Source organism: Ambystoma mexicanum, chromosome 3q, assembly GCF_040938575.1.
Source record: "Ambystoma mexicanum isolate Mex_15411 chromosome 3q, UKY_AmexF1_1, whole genome shotgun sequence".
Classification (NCBI taxonomy): domain Eukaryota; kingdom Metazoa; phylum Chordata; class Amphibia; order Caudata; family Ambystomatidae; genus Ambystoma; species Ambystoma mexicanum.
The window spans coordinates 543,894,772-543,911,824 of record NC_090926.1 but is presented as its reverse complement, the minus strand read 5'-3'; the positions used below and the strand labels follow the sequence as shown (position 1 = coordinate 543,911,824).

Genomic DNA, 17,053 nt, shown 5'->3' with positions numbered 1-17,053 from the left:
GACAGCCATCTATGTTGGCGTCTAATGGAGGAGATGTGGGTTCTTTTGTTCATGCCTAACACTGCTCTCAAGGCGTTATTTTGTAAGGTTTGTAGCCTTCGGATAGTGATTATTATTATTAGCACCACTGTATAGGGCATTACAGTAATCAATTCTGGAGAGTATTAAGGCTCCGGCCAAGATCATACAGCTGTCTATGGAGAAGAATGGCTTGCCCGCTCTTATCAGCTTACAAGTATAGGCTGTCGAGGAGGCCAGAGTTGTTACCTGTTTGTCAAAGGACAAAGTGGAATCAAGGTAGAAACCAAGGGCTTTTACTTCCTTGGAGACTTTAATTATATTCCCATCGATGTTGAATGAGGAGAATGTCTGGCCTAGTTTTTTAATGTTGGCATGTGTGCCCATAATTATCAACTCAGTCTTATCATCATTCAGGCATAGGGCATGAGTGGCCATCCAAGCCTGTGTGATAAGATATACCCTATTCACCAACTCCGTGTCCTTACTATCATCCCCAAAAAGCAGGAGGAGAATCGGTGAATCATCTGCATAATTAGTTTAGGTGATACCCAGATGGTCCAGATCAGCAAACAGAGGTTTGGTGAAGATGTTGTATAGAGTTGGAGAGACACAAGAGCCTTAAGGCACACCGCACAGGATAGGGATGGGGTATGCGCCTGCCGATGGAGAGAATACTCTCATAGTTCTCTCACTCAGGAATGACTCGATCCATCTGATAGCCTCAGAGGAGAAGTGAGCGGCAGAATCCAGGTGTCTACAGAGGACCTTATGGTCTACTAGATCAAATGCAGTGGAGAGATCAAGTAGGAGCAGGAGTACTGTCTTCCCCTTGTCTCTCAGTTCGCCAATTTGGGATTTTAGATTGATTAAGGCGGTTTCCGTTCCGTGTAATCGGCGGAAGCTAGATTGTCTGTCTCCTAGGAGTTTATGCAGTTCTAGGTGTTTTTTAATTTGGCTATAAGCGGCTTTGTCCTGTATTTTGCATAAAAATGGTACCGTGGTGATAGGACGGCAGTTGGTGGGGATTAGAGGATCTGAAGTCTGTTTCTTGAGGAGAGGGAGCACCTAAGACTGTTTTAGGTTGGCTGGGGATGGTGCACGAAGCAAAGGAGGCGTTAATCAGTTTGGCGATGAAAGGAGATAGTTCTCTAGCAGCATCTTTTATTAGTTGTGCTGGGCAGATGTCACCTTTGCAATTGGAAGGTTTGAGCGAAAGGATGATTTTTTCTACTTCCAAGGTAGACATCTTGGTGAAGTGAAATATATAGTTGTGTGACGTAGGTGGATCGCTAGGCGGAGGGATTCTGAACGAGTTTTGTAGGTTCAGCATTTCTTTTTTGTTGTATTTTATTTTGGAGCATACTAATTTTGTTTGCTAGTGCATGTTGGATGTCTGCGCACCAGGACTTATCCTTAGTACAAATATCGGGTATGGCTATTGGTGACTCTAGTCCTTTCAGTATGGCCGTGGGAGTGGGTCTTGTGGTGGATAAGTTAAAGGATCAGTGAGTGGTTGTCCAGGGTAGAGGCAGGATGGATGAAATAATAGCTGTGCAATTATAATCCGCTATCCAATCTAATATTCTCCCCTTCAAGTGGGTAGGTTTGTTGACTCTTTCAGACAAACCTAGTGCATTGATCGCATTAGCTATATCTGAGGTGTTTTTGTCCATCAGGTCATTAAAGCCTATGTTGAAATCCCCTAATAGGAGTAGTTGAGAGGATCGTTTAAGGTTGTTGGTGAGTAAGTTTTGCAGATCCTCCTCGAAGGTGCCCAGAGGACCAGGACGTCTGTATATTAGATGAATGGTGAGTGATTGTGAATTGTTTATCTGGAATTTTGCAGATAAAATTTCACACGATTGTGACAATTGGGTAGGGGCTAGTCTAAGGAAGAGGCCCATTTTGGAGATGATGGTGATACCACCTCCTCATGTGCCATCTCGGTCTTGTCTCACTATTGTGTAGCCATCTGGGATGGCCATAAGCGCTGGTCGTTATGTAGCCATGTCTCCGTAATCGCAAGGAAATCCAGGTTACCTTCTGTGATTAGGTCTGCTATGTCGAGGGTGTGGGCGATGAGTGATCGCGCATTGAGGAGTGCTCCTTTAAGGGAATGGGTCTCAATTGCACCTTTGACCTGGATAGGCTTGGCTGTATTAGTATCAATTAGCTTGGGCTTACGATTATTAGTTTGACGGGCATTAATATTAGAAGTAGAGTGTGAAGGTGACGAATTAGTGTGACTAGGTTTCGTAGTATGCCGACAGTTAGTTTTCACGTTGGTGGCCGGTAGAGATCGTCTCAGTGGTTCATGTAATTTAGTTAATCTGGCACGGAGTCTATGGTTTCTCATAGACGTGGCACACGGTCGAGAGGCATAAATTACTGTACCTAATGCACTATAGTATTTGGATTGGAGGGAGGTGGCATTATTCATAGCTGTTATGGTCAGTTTGGGTAGGCTGGGATCTAGGCTAGATGCTGGTGGGAGTTCAGTAAGCCATACTTGACATCTGGTATCGATGTGTGGGTTGGCAGCCATTATACAGAACAGAGTTATTAGACTTAACATCTTTCCCAGTTAAGCCGCACGAGTCGGTGATGCACAATGGCACCTAGGCCAGATCTCAATTAGATGGCAGAAGTAAGGCAAAGCAAGTGATGCACCTGTGCTTGATCACAGTTAGACAGCAAAGTAAGGCAGTGCATATGAGCAACTGGGACAAATCCTAAATAGACAGCAAAAGTAAAAGCAATGCAGGTGAGGCACCTGGGCCAAGTCCCAATTGAACAACAAAAGTAAAGCAATGCAAGTGAGGCATCTGGGCCAAGTCCCTATTAGACAGCAGCAGTAACACAATGCAGGTGAGGCACCTGGGCCAAGTCCCAATTAAACAACAAAACTAAAGCAATGCAAGTGAGGGAACTGGGCCAAGTCCCTATTAGACAGCAACAGTAACGCAATGCAGGTAAGGCACCTGGGGCAAGTCCCTATTAGACAGCAACAGTAACGCAATGCAGGTGAGGTGCCTGGGCCAAGTCCCAATTAAACAACAAAGTAAAGCAATGCAGGTAAGGCACCTGGGCCAAATCCCAATTAGATAGCAAAAGTTAGGCAGAGCATATGCGGTGCAGCGCAATTTAAGCAACAAAAGCTGGGCATTGCGTGTGCCAATGTAGCGTATGTACCAAAGGTAAAGTGTGTAACAGGTGGGTGTGGAAAACACATAGTTAAGTACACGTGCGCAGGAATAGGCAAGATGAGGTGTCGCATTGGCTGGGTAGGGGTTCCAAACAGAAGGGGTGTACAGTACCTTTGGTTAATGTGGCACCACTGTATTTGGAGCCTTAGTAGGGCAGGGGTTCTGGCAGATGGGAGGGTATGCCAGGGACAGGCACCTTTGTTCGAGTGTCTTCATTCGAAAGGGCCGGCTATGCCTGCTGGCGTCTGGTTGGTTCTGAAGAAGCCTGATCAGACCAATCAGGTGTCCGGTTGCAGGCAGCAGGCAAAGTTAGGTGGAGGGGTAGCCTTCAAGAGTTGTGAGCCGCCATCTTGGGCTATGTTAGTCCTCATGGTGTGCAATGGAAGGAACAGACTGATTTCCACAAAAATAAGCACAACAGCCTAGGTGTGTGGCTGTAAGGCAGGCTGGGGCTAACCTGGAAATTCTAAATGCAGTGGAGTACAAAATCACACGTTCCACTGTGCATTTTGCATTCATCAGCTGTTTGCAGCTGGGATGCACGCAAGCCCCACGGGCTTACCTGTGCATAGATGAGCTGCTCCTGGCTCTTCCCAGGGAGTGGGCACTGCTCCTGCATTGTATGAAGGGGCTCCTGCTCCTTGAAGGGGACATCTAGTGTACTGGTAAACTGTGTACTGCTCTGTCTAATACGCGAATTCTATAAATGAACATGTCAGGGTTCACTGGTATCCCTTTCACTACCATTTCATTTGTCACTGCGTGGATCACTAACATTGCTCTGAGGGAGCACATGCCGGGGTGCCGCAAACAACCCCTCTGTCTGTGATGGATATGGACATGTTCAATTTACTGAGCAGGTCCCTCCCCAGTAGGTTGATGGGTGAGTTTTCATAGTAGAGGAGAGGGGGTTCGTACTACCTTTCCCCCTATCTTGACATCTACATCTTCTGTATATGGAACTGTTACCACAGCCCAGAGAATCCCTGTGTGTTGAAAGTTTTTCCTGATAACGGGAAGTCACCTTCGCAAATGCATGACTTTTCCGCCCCCGAGTACACCATGAAGATGAACTGGACTGCCCCCACCAGTGGTTCCTCTTCTGGATGCAAGGTCATTGATAGTACTGGACATGCAGGTGTTCTCTATGGGCTCTTCTAGTCGGTTTAGGTGTCCGTCCCCGGGCAAGCAAACGGGTCCCCTCCCATCACACAGGCACCTTGAAAAGGCACTGCTGCACTGTTCAGAGCAGTGGCAAAAGGGTGTCTGTTCCCCCCAACTTGAGAGTAGGGTGGTTCTGTTGTGTTTGCATTGTGTGAGAGGGTGGCAATAGGTGGCAGGGACAGGCATCGGGGAGGTAGCTGGGTGTAAGCTTGGTGTATGTTGTCTGGGTTCATAATTGATCCTTGGGCTGGCCCCTGTGGACTACTGGGGTGGGGGTTCCCATACAGTTGTTGATTGTAGTATGGTTTGTTATATAGGTAGTTCCCTCCCTGCCTGCTGCAGCATTCCCTGGCAAAGTGCCCCTACCTCCCACATGACCAACACTGCCCTTGCCCACCTCCGCTCAGCCCCTGTCCTTCGAATTCCCCTCCTCTTTTCCCCCAGGACCCACCTCATCCTCTTGGTGGCCTTCCTTGCCATTGGGATCCCGCTTATTGTTGATTTCCTCCCCACTGTTCTTGCCACTTGTCTGCCCACACAGCAGCCATCCTGGGCTGTATGGCGACAAGGCACATCCCTCTTCTCCCAACTGTTGTGGGGGTGGTACTAATGATACCGCAGCTACTTTCACTAGTTTGTTTTGCACTAGTTTCGCTTCCTCATCCTGCCTTCTTAGAATAGTTTCCTTTTCTCTCTCTTTGATCTTCCTACAATGATGCACTATGATGCTTTTAATCTCGGGCCAATCTTTCGCTTGTATTCCTGCTATTCCATCTAGGGCCTTCTGTACTGCTTTTGGCAGTCCCCGCTTTATAATAAAATAAAATAAGGACATTAATTGGTCCTAGGTGGTGCCCTTTTCTGCCCTCCACAACTTTTGGACCCTGAGAATGAACTGCACAGCATCTCCCATGGTGCATTGCATTATGGAGTGTAATTCGGCAGTATCTGGCAAGGCTCTCCACAGTGCATCACACACGCGTGCTCTGATATTATTTAAAGATGCCCCATCATGGGCATATGGGTATCATTACTTACGGTTACCCCCGGATACCCTGCTTTCACCCACACTGATTCTGCCTGATCTCCTACCACAAGCACTAGCAAGCTCTTGATATCTCCTATATCTGGGGCACCTTTGCAGTGTGTTTCTCAAAGGCATAAATCCATTTTCCCAAGCCTGCCGTGGGTGGGGGGAGGGATTTTAGGAGGTTATTTTTATCCGTCTATGCCCATGGAACATAATGAGGCCGACCTGCTCCTTTGTGGAACGGGGCATTTGTAATTTCGATTTTACGCTCCCACCTTTTGCTACACGCCCTTTCTCCCAAATCTTTCTCGCAAGCTCCCTTCTGACGTCCCTTCCACTTTTGGTGTTGTCAGGTGTACTTGCTGAACCCCTCCCACTGCTCCATCTTCCCCATCATCAAAGTCACTCCTGTACTCCTCATCCCTAACTGACTGTTTCCCATTCACTTTATACACGTACGGGCCGTATGGGGCCGCTGTCAATCCTGAACAGAAAATCTCCTGATTTCCACTCATCCTCCTGTTGGGGAGAAGGGGTGGCCGGGGGACATGCTGCACTCTCTGATCCTCTAGATGCTTCACATGCTGCTCATAATCTAGCTAACTCTGTACAGGTGGAAGATAATGCTACTTCGATGTCCCTAGCACTCACTCCTGTGTGGGTGGGTGTTGTTGCTGGTGGATTATATGATGGGGTGGCATTGTGCTCGTGTTTGCTAAAGCACTTCCCCTGGACACATAGGTCAGATTTGATTACCCTTCCGCTGGTCTTGTTAGTAATGGGTAGATTTTCTTGGTTGCCCCTCCTCCTTTTCACTCCCTCCCATGTTACCTATTGTCAATTTTCCAAGGTTATTTCTCTTTTCTCTAAGACGGATGTTTCTTCAAACATCCACGACAAATCCAGTTTTTCTCTTCAATTTTTTAGGGGCTTCCCCTTGTATTTGGCAGTCAGGTATGTGGACATGTGGTCTAAGGCACCCTTATGGAAAGACCCTACCTCTGGCCAAGAGTAGGGCATTCCTTCCCCCTTTGTTTCTGTCACCTATTGGCTGTGGTATTTCTTAAGTTTGTCACTATACAGTGGCAGGCTTTTACCTATATGAGGAAGGGGTGTATCTGTCCCCATGGTTGTCAGCTGTCTAAAGTGCGTCTCAGAAAAATGTTTATGCAATATTTTTTCCCGTCCGTCTATATCGTCAGGGTTCACAGTGTCAGTCATTTTATATTTGTCAAATGTTAGAACTTTCTTCGTACTATCAGACAATGTGAACACAATTGCTTTTCAGAACATAAAAACAAACATATACTTGACAAAGGTTTTTCTTCCCCTTGGATCATCCCCATACCTCTCCTACTCACTTTTCATTCACACCATACCTGCCCCTCCTGCGCCTCCTCCCTACATTAAAAAAAAGATGCTGACAATACTAAGCTAAAATAATAAGCCAAAATAATAACCACTACTTTTCCCCGAGCCCTTTAATTAAATGGGGCTCTTAGTATTTCTCTGTATTCATATTTTCCTGCACTGGTCGGGACAGTGCACTGTGGCTGCCACCTTCTATTCCCTTTCCTTCTCCATTCATATTCTCTGTATAACTTAAAAACCAAAGATAAAAGAATACAAAATGGCCATAGAAAACTTCCACAATCAACTAATCAATATACCCATTCACATCCAGTCACTGCATGCTCTCCTCTATCTCCATTCTCAAACCTAGACATTGTTATCCCTTGTAGTCTATACTCATGAGTCTGTGTTCTTCCGTAAGCCTCCATTCACGGTTAATCCGCAAAACATCTGGGCCGCTCCCTGTGGCCATACCCGGGTACAACGAGCAGGCGGGATTTTTGCAAAGCTGGCACCCACAAGGACCACTTCTGCTGCGTACGTGTTTTGGGGGACTGGTCAGCTGTATGTGAGCACGGCCTTTCAGGAGAGGCCCCTGGATATCACTGCAAGTACGGGGGCTAAGGAATCACATCACAAGGGTCCCCAAATGAAGGCATGTACGTCTGTGTGCACACTCCAGAGTAAATACAATCCACTCGGGAATAAAACTAAGAGATAGTTTTGCAAGGATAAAAAGGTTTTACTCGTAAAAAATACAAGTGCCAGCAAAGAACTCTTCTGCTCGAGAGCGCTCTGATCTTTCATCATCAAACATAAGTTTATAAGTACAAAAAACGTCATCTCTTTACGGGAAATTATGTGCGCCCTATTGGAGGCAAACTACACAAGGGCCTACTCCATAGGGGATGCCAAGCGCTAATTGGCTGGTTATTCCCTGTTGATATTGGTGCACTTGGGTCAGCTGGGCTCATCCTTGTGGTGAATGTCAGGGCAAACATGTAATACAATGTATCTAATTTACGATAAGCAACAGAACCCACTTATTCATCCATTATGGCAGACACCTGGGCATCAAAAGAAAGTGGTGCCAGGGAGAGGGGAGAATAAAATACAGTCACACAGGCCCCTACATTCAGGGCTTTGTTGATACTGCAGTTCCGGCATCCAAGGTCTCCCCCTGGGGTTTGATCTGTGATTTACTCTTCCCGGTACCTCATGTTACAAGAGAAATGTGTTTCTATTGGAGAGATATACAGTCATTGTTAGGAAAGATTTCATATGGGTATGTAATTTTCCCTCCATGTTTCAACCCACAAACTCTTTGCTGCTGTTTAGACACCACTGACTGACTTTGCCAGAGAAGCACAGCCTTCAGCTGCACTCCTCTGGGCTTTCACTCACTTTTTATGGGGAAACTGTCATGCCCTTAAGACAGCCATTACTGGGAGACTTTGTTTCCCTTACACCTTTTCTCATGTTACAACTTTTGTGCAACATGTAACAAGTGTGCAATGTATCTTACCATAAAGCACACTTGGGTCTATAGTAATTTCCAAAGGCCCTAGATACTCTCGCTGGACTTTTTATGAACTGTGCAGATGTGTCATGGACAGGACTGGTGGCAGCTATAATTTCGCATTATTTATAACCCTTTCCTACCGCATTAACCGCGTTTGGCACGAATAGGTGGCCTGGTTCCAAAATGGCTATGCCACAAGGTTCTTTGTCCTGTCCGTTGGCCATCTTGCCCCTTCACCTTCCCCAGGTCAGTCCACCTGGGCCAGTCCATATTTGGTCATGCATTTTCCTGCAAATCCCAATGCTTTCGGGGGCTTCTGCATGCCTTGTGTGTGTGCCTCCAGGATGTGGGCTGGGATGTCTGGTCCCAATACACATCCTGGGTGCCAGAGAGTCTGGAGTGTCCTGAATGCCAGAGACCACCGTGGTCTGTGATTGGTCCACGTATGGAGTGAGTGTTTGTGAGCAGATCTCCCATTGGGTCCTCTCCGTTTGGCGCAAAGGGAACTTTGGATAAGAGGAGGCTGGAAACACCACTACCAGGTCGATCTCCTGAGTTCTCACTGAACAAAGGATAGGATCCAAGTATCCTGCAACTACGAAGCTGAGTCGAGGAACCGCTGGTGACCCGCTAGAAGGTTTGGCACCCTGAGCCCACTGTCGTCCCGTGGGAGCCCTCTGCATCTGGTTGTCCTAGAAGGTCTGTGAAGATGCTTTGACCCATTGGAATAGTGGGACCAACTATACTCGGTACCTTTACCAAAACCTGCAATTAAGCTTTCTCAGAAGTGTCCCTGGGCCAACCAGTGGGCTGACCAGCTTACGCAGGACCTTCGCTCTTTCTCCGCCGTCGTTTCGAGGAGACCCTCGAAACTTGGTATACTGCTAGCTCTGTGTCACCAGCACCCTCACACCGAATTTCATACACTTGCCATTCCCAGGTCTGAAGTGACACGAGTGTGCCCAGACCGGAGTAACCGTGGTTACCGTGTTGCCCTGCTGTGGCAATGTTCTTTGCAAGTCCGCTGCATTTGTGACCCCCTTGCCCCTGAAGCCTGCTGCAGTGAAACTGGGGCGATTCATCCACCTGGAACAGGGAAATCGCCACTGTCCTGTTTGGGAATCCTCGCTGTTTCTCAGGAACTAAAATGTGCTGAGACGTCCTTTTTGCTGCCTTCGAACGTGCAACCGAATTGGACTAACCTGACGAAGTTTGGGTCTCCTTGCATCAGAGACCTGTGAGAAATCTTTACCCCAACCGGTGGCCAATAACGCCAGAGCCCATCTTTATGCACGAGTGGCCCCCAGGGGCCCCTGTCCTGTCCACTGCTATCGCAAAAAAGCGATTCCATCCCAAACTCTTGGCCTTCAAATGGAGGTCCTTCTTGAATAGTGGGAACTTATTCTTCATCGCCTTATCCACCTTCCCGAGCTGCTAGAGATCCCTGAAGAGACCCTGTTTTGCCCATTGGAACAACCGCGTGCATTGGCATACATGTACTATTGAGCACAAGGCTCCCCTCTTATTAGGGTTTGGACTGCCTCTTAGTTATGTGAATAACTGATGTTGAATTGGGCGTAAAGATTAACTGCACTGCCTGTTTCCTTCCCCTCTAGGTTGTCAACATATTTTGTGCAATCATCCCTTTAGACCACCCAGGTCTTGTATATATATTGAATTGAGTGTGATGTATTGGTTTACTTACTGTTACTGTGATTCTTTGCTATGGTCTATGTTACAAAGGCCTTGTAGTAAATGTGTCTATATATTTAATATAATACCTGTCTGGAGTAATTTATAAGTGTCCTTGCTCTGTGTGCTCATTCACCTACCACTGAGGTGGAGGTAGTTGGGCAATCACCAGGACCTGATGAGGAGGTGGTGATACCTGAAATAATTGACCCACATGACCATCCTGAACTAAATGATTTGTTAGTGGAAGGTGGTCCTGATGGGAAGAAATTAGTAAGGGCCAATGTGAGTGCCCATCTCTGGAAGGTCTAAGGAGACAGGCCTGCTCCCAGCGTGAGGTTGAACCTCCTGGGAAGCACAGGATTTATTGGGAAGGTGGGCTCCTGTATAGTGAGCCTACAGAGTCTACAGAAGAAGACCATAGGAGGTTGGTGGTTCTGCTTGCTGTAAGACCATTCCTCCTGCAGTTTGCGCATGAAGTGCTCCTTGCTGGTCACCTTGGAATCAAGAGAACCAGGCAAAGGTTATCCATGCACTTCTACTGGCCCAAGATGGGGGTGAAAGTAGAAAGTCACTGCAGGAGTTGTGCCTCCTGCCAGTTATCTGGTAAGAGTGGCTCAACAATCCAAGCTCAATTGGTACCACTCCCAGTTGTGGGGGTACAATTTGAGAGGGTAGGGATCGACATTGTTGGTCCCCTTGACCCCCAAACATCCTCAGGCAATAGGTTTATCCTGGTGCTCGTCGACCATGCCACCAGGTATCCTGAGGCCATCCCATTAAAAACTGTGACTGCCAAGTCAGTTGCAAAAGCTTTGCTTGACATGTTTACTAGGGTTGGCTTCCCTAAAAAAGTTGTGTCTGACAAAGGCAGCACTTTTATGTCCAAGTATATGCAGGCCATGTGGAAGGAATGTGGGGTCACCTATACGTTTTCCTCTGCATATCACCCACAGACCAATGGCCTAGTTGAACGGTTTAACAGGACTTGAAGAGCATGATTGGGGCTCTGGAAGAACCCCAAAGAAGTAAATGTGATCTTCTGTTACCATGCTTACTGTTTGTCTACAGAGAGGTACCACAAGAGGGTGTTGGCTTCAGCCCCTTTGAACTTCTGTTTGGTCACCCTGTAAGGGGACCCTTAGCCATAGTCAAGGAGGGATGGGAGATGCCCACTCTCCCCATAACTAGCGTTGTAGTGGACTATGTACTAGGGCTCAGAAAAAGGATGGTACTCCTGATGGGTCTGGCTAGTGAAAAGTTGAAGGCAGAGCAAGCTCTGGTGAAATATTGGTATGACCAGAAAGCTTCCCTCATCAATTTCACACCTGGTCAGCAAGTCCTGATCATGACTCCTATAAGGCCTAGAGCTCTATAGGACTTATGGTCAGGCCCTTACACAGTGGTGGAGTCACTGGGTGAGGTCAACTATTTAGTGGACCTTGGAAGGGCTGGTCAAGCTCCAAAAGTGTTCCATGTAAATAGGCTGAAGGCTTTCATCCCAAGAGTTGAAATCGCAGCACTGCTGTTGGCTTCAGATGTTGAAGAAGAGGAGTCTGAACCTCTTCCTGACCTGTTCCAAAGCAGTCCCCCAGATAGCTCCATTGAGGGTGTCCAAGTGGCCCCTCACCAGACTTCTGATCAACAGGCTGAGGTGAAAACTTTGCTTAGGCAGTTTTCCCCCTTGTTTTCACAGTCCCCTGGTTTGACACATTGGTACAAACATAATATTGACACAGGAGACAGTGTACCTACCAAGAGTAGGGGATACAGAATGTCAGACAAAGTAAGGTCTTACTTTAAGACAGAGGGCAATACAATGTTGGATCTTGGGGTGATTGAACCCTCCAGTATTCCTTGGTCCAGCCCAGTGGTGTTGGTTCCAAAAGCAGGTACTTCTGAACTGAGGTTCTGTGTGGAGTGCAGGGCTCTGAATGCTGTCACCAAGACAGATGCACACCCCTTGCCAAGAACAGATGAGCTGGTGGATACTTTGGGTGCCTCCAAGTACCTTAGCAAGATTGACCTTACTGCAGGCTATTGGCAATTAGCCCTTGCAGAGCATACCAAGGAGAAGACAGCTTTATCAACGCCAGAGGGTCTTTACCAGTTTAGGGTAATGCCTTTTGGGTTGAAGAATGCCCCTGCCACTTTCCAGAGGCTTGTGAATCATGTATTGAATGGGTTCGATTAATTCTGTCTTGCATATCTAGATGATATAGCAGTTTTCAGTAAGTCAGTTAGTGCAAGATTGGACAAGGATCAGTGGTCTACCTTGGAAGTGAAGTAGGTGGAGGGAGGATACAGCCTCTACCCAGTAAAGTACAAGCAGTACAAGACTGGCCTACCTCCACTACACAGACCCAAGTGAGAGCCTTTTTGGAACTCACTGGGTACTAGATAAATTTCATGGCAGACTATGGTACCATAGCTGCCCCTCTGACTGCTCTCATTACTCCAAAGAAACCCAAGAAGGTAACTTGGTCTTTTGAGAAGGCCTTCAATGGCTTAAACGACTCCTTGTGCCAGGCCCCTGTTCTCAGGGACCCTGATTACCAAACACCTTTTATTGTGCAAACAGATACCTCTGACATTGGGATAGGAGCTGTACTATCACAAGTAGATGAGAAGGGGAAGAAATACCCTATTGGCTTCATTAGTCACCAGTTTAAGGACAGAGAGCTCAGATGGTCCACAGTAGCGAAAGAATGTTTCTCTGTTGTGTGGGCCCTAAGGAAGTGGAGGCCCTGCCTATATGGGACCCACTTCACTGTGCAAACTGAACATAAGCCCTTAAAGTGGCTAATGCACATGAAGGCAGAGAATCCAAAGTTGCTTAGGTGGTGCATAAGTCTGCAAGGCTTTGATTTCACTATTGAGCATAGCCCAGGTGTCCAACATAGCAATGCTGATGGGTCGTCCAGAATGTTTAACCGACCTGAACAAGAAACTCATCCAGGGGAGGATTAGTTCCCCCTGTCCTTAGTCTGGGAGGGGCGAGTGTTAGGAAAGATTGTATTTGTGTATGTAATTTTCCCTCCATGTGTCAACCCCTAAACTGTTTGCTGCTGTTTAGAGACCACTGACTGACCTTACCAGAGAAGCACAGCCTTCAGCTGCACTCCTCTGGGCTTTTGCTCACTTTTTACGTGGAAACTGACATGCCCTAAAGCCTTCCTCTTGTTACACATGCCAAGAGGGACCTCACCTTCTCGGCTATCACCATGGTAAAGGTGTCCAAAACGGCCACGCAATCAGATATCAGTGATATCAGTGATAATACTGGAAACACTCTCTGAAACGCAAGTGCAGAGTTGCTGAGCGTAAGTTGCAGGCTTCCGACACATCCTCTAACAGGCTGGCCTGCTTCCTGATCCAAAGGCATCACAGACTCCCAATCTGCTTGAAGAAGAAGGCCTATTTCCAAGCCTGCATCTCTGGGCCCTCTAACAACACAGATGAACTGTTCAAAATCTGCAAGGAACTCAGAAATCCTACTTCAGTCTCCACTTCTCCTCTGCCATCCCTGACCCTCTGCACTGGCCTCCCACTTCACATCCAGAACTCACGATATCCTGTCCTCGCTCTCATCTACACCCCTCCCTCCTCCCTCACCCACTCTCAGGCCTCCTTTGGCCCCACTCTTCCCTTCCCTCCACCTCTCCTCTTTCTCTCCCAAAGGACAGGATGCGGTCTCTAAACAAGTCCTCTCTATGAAAGTCTCCTCCAAACAGGTGCTCCCCTGCTGCTCCAGAACTTTCAAGGAAAACATTGTCTCCCTTTCTCCAGCCTTGGCTGATTTCTGCAATCACTAATTTGTCACTGTCTCCTTCCATCTACCCCTCAAGCATTCCCTTGTGTACCCTCTCCTCAAAAAGCCTTCTGCTGACCCCTCCTGCCTGGCTACCTGGAGCCCCATTATCCCCTTCCTGGGCAATCTCTTGGAGAAGCTTGTATAGGAGGTGAAAACACCTCCCCTTTCAACTGAATATAGATAAAATTATAGGCAGAGCAAATAGGTCACTCTCCTGTCCATCATTGTAAAAATCAGGATTAGACTGCGTTTATTCAAAGTAAAAAGTGCACATGGCACTGCGCACATTTGGTTTGGGATAGCACGGGAAATGAAGGGTGCTTTAATATACACACACCATAGGTGCACAAGGATATATTATGAATAATGGATACAAAGTGAAAAATGCTTAAATAAATGAAGAATATAGCTCCCTGAAGAAAGGCACAATATCAAACAAAAATATATTTTACAAAGAATATTCAAATATAATATGGTTTCCAGTCCTAAACCAGGTGTGGAGGACTGTAACCCATGCCAAGAGTTTTCGGATAAGCAAGAGGGGCTGACGCATTTGGAGACAATTTTTGGAAGCATCTTGCAGTGAGATAATGAGGTTTGTTAGGTTAAAATGGCATTGGTATAAGAAATCAGACAAGATTGAGATAAGGTCAGGAAAATATTAGAAGCTTAAATACATTCATCTATGTTCATATGGAAGAGGGTACAAATTGTGTCATACAAACTACTTTGAGAGACCCAAAAGCAAACTTTTTGGTTACTATTTCTCTCATGCGCCCTTATGCTTTGAGAAGAAAAGAAAAAATCCACCAGACTCTCCTTCTCTTGATTTTGTATAAGGATGGATATATTTTATTTAAACTCCTTAATTGTACTCTTTATGTTGCCCTTTGTGATTACACGTGTTTCGACGAACACATCGTCTTTTTCAAATCAGGACTGATTTATAGAAAAAATTCCAAAACACATAAACAATTAACAAATTTCAAAAATTAACCAAAACATGTACGGTCAAGTCCAAATAAAATTGCAAAATAATATGTAAACCATTTTTTAACATTCAGTATAAACAAAACATTTTTTCCATTACAATAGATGGCCATTTTGGGAGGGGTAAAGGGTCGGAGTGTTGAGGGTTACGAAAAAAAAAAAACACAAAACATAACATAAACACAGAGAGAGAGATGTTTGCAAGAAAATTAATTAGTTAGTTACCACTTTCATGTTGTTCATAAAGTGTAAGAAAGTATTAGGTTTTATATTTTGGTAAATGTAAGTGGTAATTTATATCTTCTTACCTAATGTTTCCTGTTCAATACTCATATTGCTTTAGTCGGTCTCTATTGTTGATACTTTGAGAGACCAGCTGTATTATTTTGGCACCATAAAATAAGAGTATATGGGCCTCATTATAACTGGGCTGGTCCTGCAACAACAGTGCCGGTAAGCCTACCGGCACTGTTGTTACCGGACTGGCATAGTACAACTCTGTGGTCAGGTGTCCTCCCACCCACCAAGGTCAGACCTGGCGGGCGGAACGGCACCGGCCCACAGAGTTTCACTGAAGCAATAGCACCATTGTTATAGGACTCCATGGGAATGGGGACTTACAAAATTACCGGCGCCTGACCTCCCGGCCGCCCGGGTCGTAATACCCCAGTGTTACTGGGAAGTCAGGTGCCAGTCATTTTTTATGGGCCCGGCAGAAACCTGCCGTTATCACAGGCAGGGTTGCCACCAAACCCGTAATGAGGCCCTATACATTTTCCAATTATGTTAAGCACCAGACAACTTGGCATACATTCAGAATAGAGATAAGGAGCAGACATTAATGCGTGTAGATGTTCTTGGCAGGAGTTGAGCACTGTCGTAGTTGTGTACAGCCAAGTCTAAAATAGGCATATCAATTTTGTGTGTGGCAGAGAAAATTGTGGATGCCAGATATGCTAATGTGAAACTCTTGTACATGTGATAAGGGTATCCAATGATACTGAAGGAATGTTTCCCTCTGACTAATTTGGCCTATCAGAGCATACCATTTTACAAGGTGTTAATTTGCACATAAGTGTTGCATAATCTCAGAACAGCTATACAGATGGGTTGGATGCAGAAATGCATTTGAGTATGTCCTGTCATTGAAGGAATAAAAGATACGATGAACCTCCAAAGGGTCTGATTTTTCCTGGATCTGCCTGAAGGATGAGAATCCATGGTTGCCTGAAGCCTGATGAGGGGGAGAAGGACCCCCTGTACAAGCTGGTCATCTCCCAACTGATCCACCTCACTGAATCTGTTGTTCGTCTCCATCACCACCAGTCTGGATTTAGAGCTGCCAGAGACATGGAAACTGCTCTCCTAAAACAACCTGTGAAGACTTGCTCTCAAATCTCAATTCCAACTATCCTTCTGTTCTCATCCTTCTTGATCTTTCATCTGCCTTTGATATGGCCAATGATGTCACCCTTCTAAATTGGTGCTGTTATACCCTTGGCATCACAAACCTGGCACTGGACTGATTGACCACCTTCCTCTCTGAATGACCTTCCCAGGTCCAACTGGACCCTTTCCTCCACTCCATCACACTCTCCACATGCGGCGTCCCTCAGGGCTCTATCCTCTCGCCGTGGCTCTTCAACATTTACCTTGCCCCTCTGGCCCACTTGACCTCTGCTTTCTCTCCTCACTTGCAGTGTTATGCAGACGACACACAGCTCTCTTTACAACTTCCTCCCACTGCCTTCTCGTAAGCCTCTCTCATTCTGGACTATCTGACTGATAATGATCTCTGCCTTAATGCCAGTAAGATTAACATCCTTCTCATTGGCACCCCAGCTCCCACCTTCCATCCTACCCTCTGGCTGCCCTCCATGAGTCCCCTCCCCTAACCCTTCTGTGAGGCAAACAACCTTGGTGTCATCTTTGACTCTTCTCTCTCCTTCTCTCTTCACATCGCAGACCTTGCCAAGAAGGCTCACTTTCAGCTGCATCTCCTCAGAGGCATTCTCCCTTTCGAACTCCCCCCAGATAATCAATGTCTCCAGAGGTCTGGTCCTCTCTAGGCTGCACTACTGCAACAGCCTCTTCCTCAATCTGCCTTTATCCTCCCTTCAACTAATCCAGAATAGGACTGCAAGATTTATCCTTTGTCTCAAGCCCAGAGAGCGCATCTATCCAGCCCCAATATCTCTCCTCTGGCTCCCAGTTGTTGTGCAGATTAAGTTGAAGAACCTCTGCATCATCCACAAGGCTTT

General features: G+C 46.5%; 1 protein-coding gene across 2 annotated transcripts in view; it reads right to left on the bottom strand.

The window, feature by feature from the left end:
- DOCK2 (dedicator of cytokinesis 2) overlaps positions 1 to 17,053 on the bottom strand; it is a 2,833,934-nt gene that overhangs the window by 2,280,753 nt on the left and 536,128 nt on the right. The gene's annotated exons all lie outside the window — the stretch shown is intronic.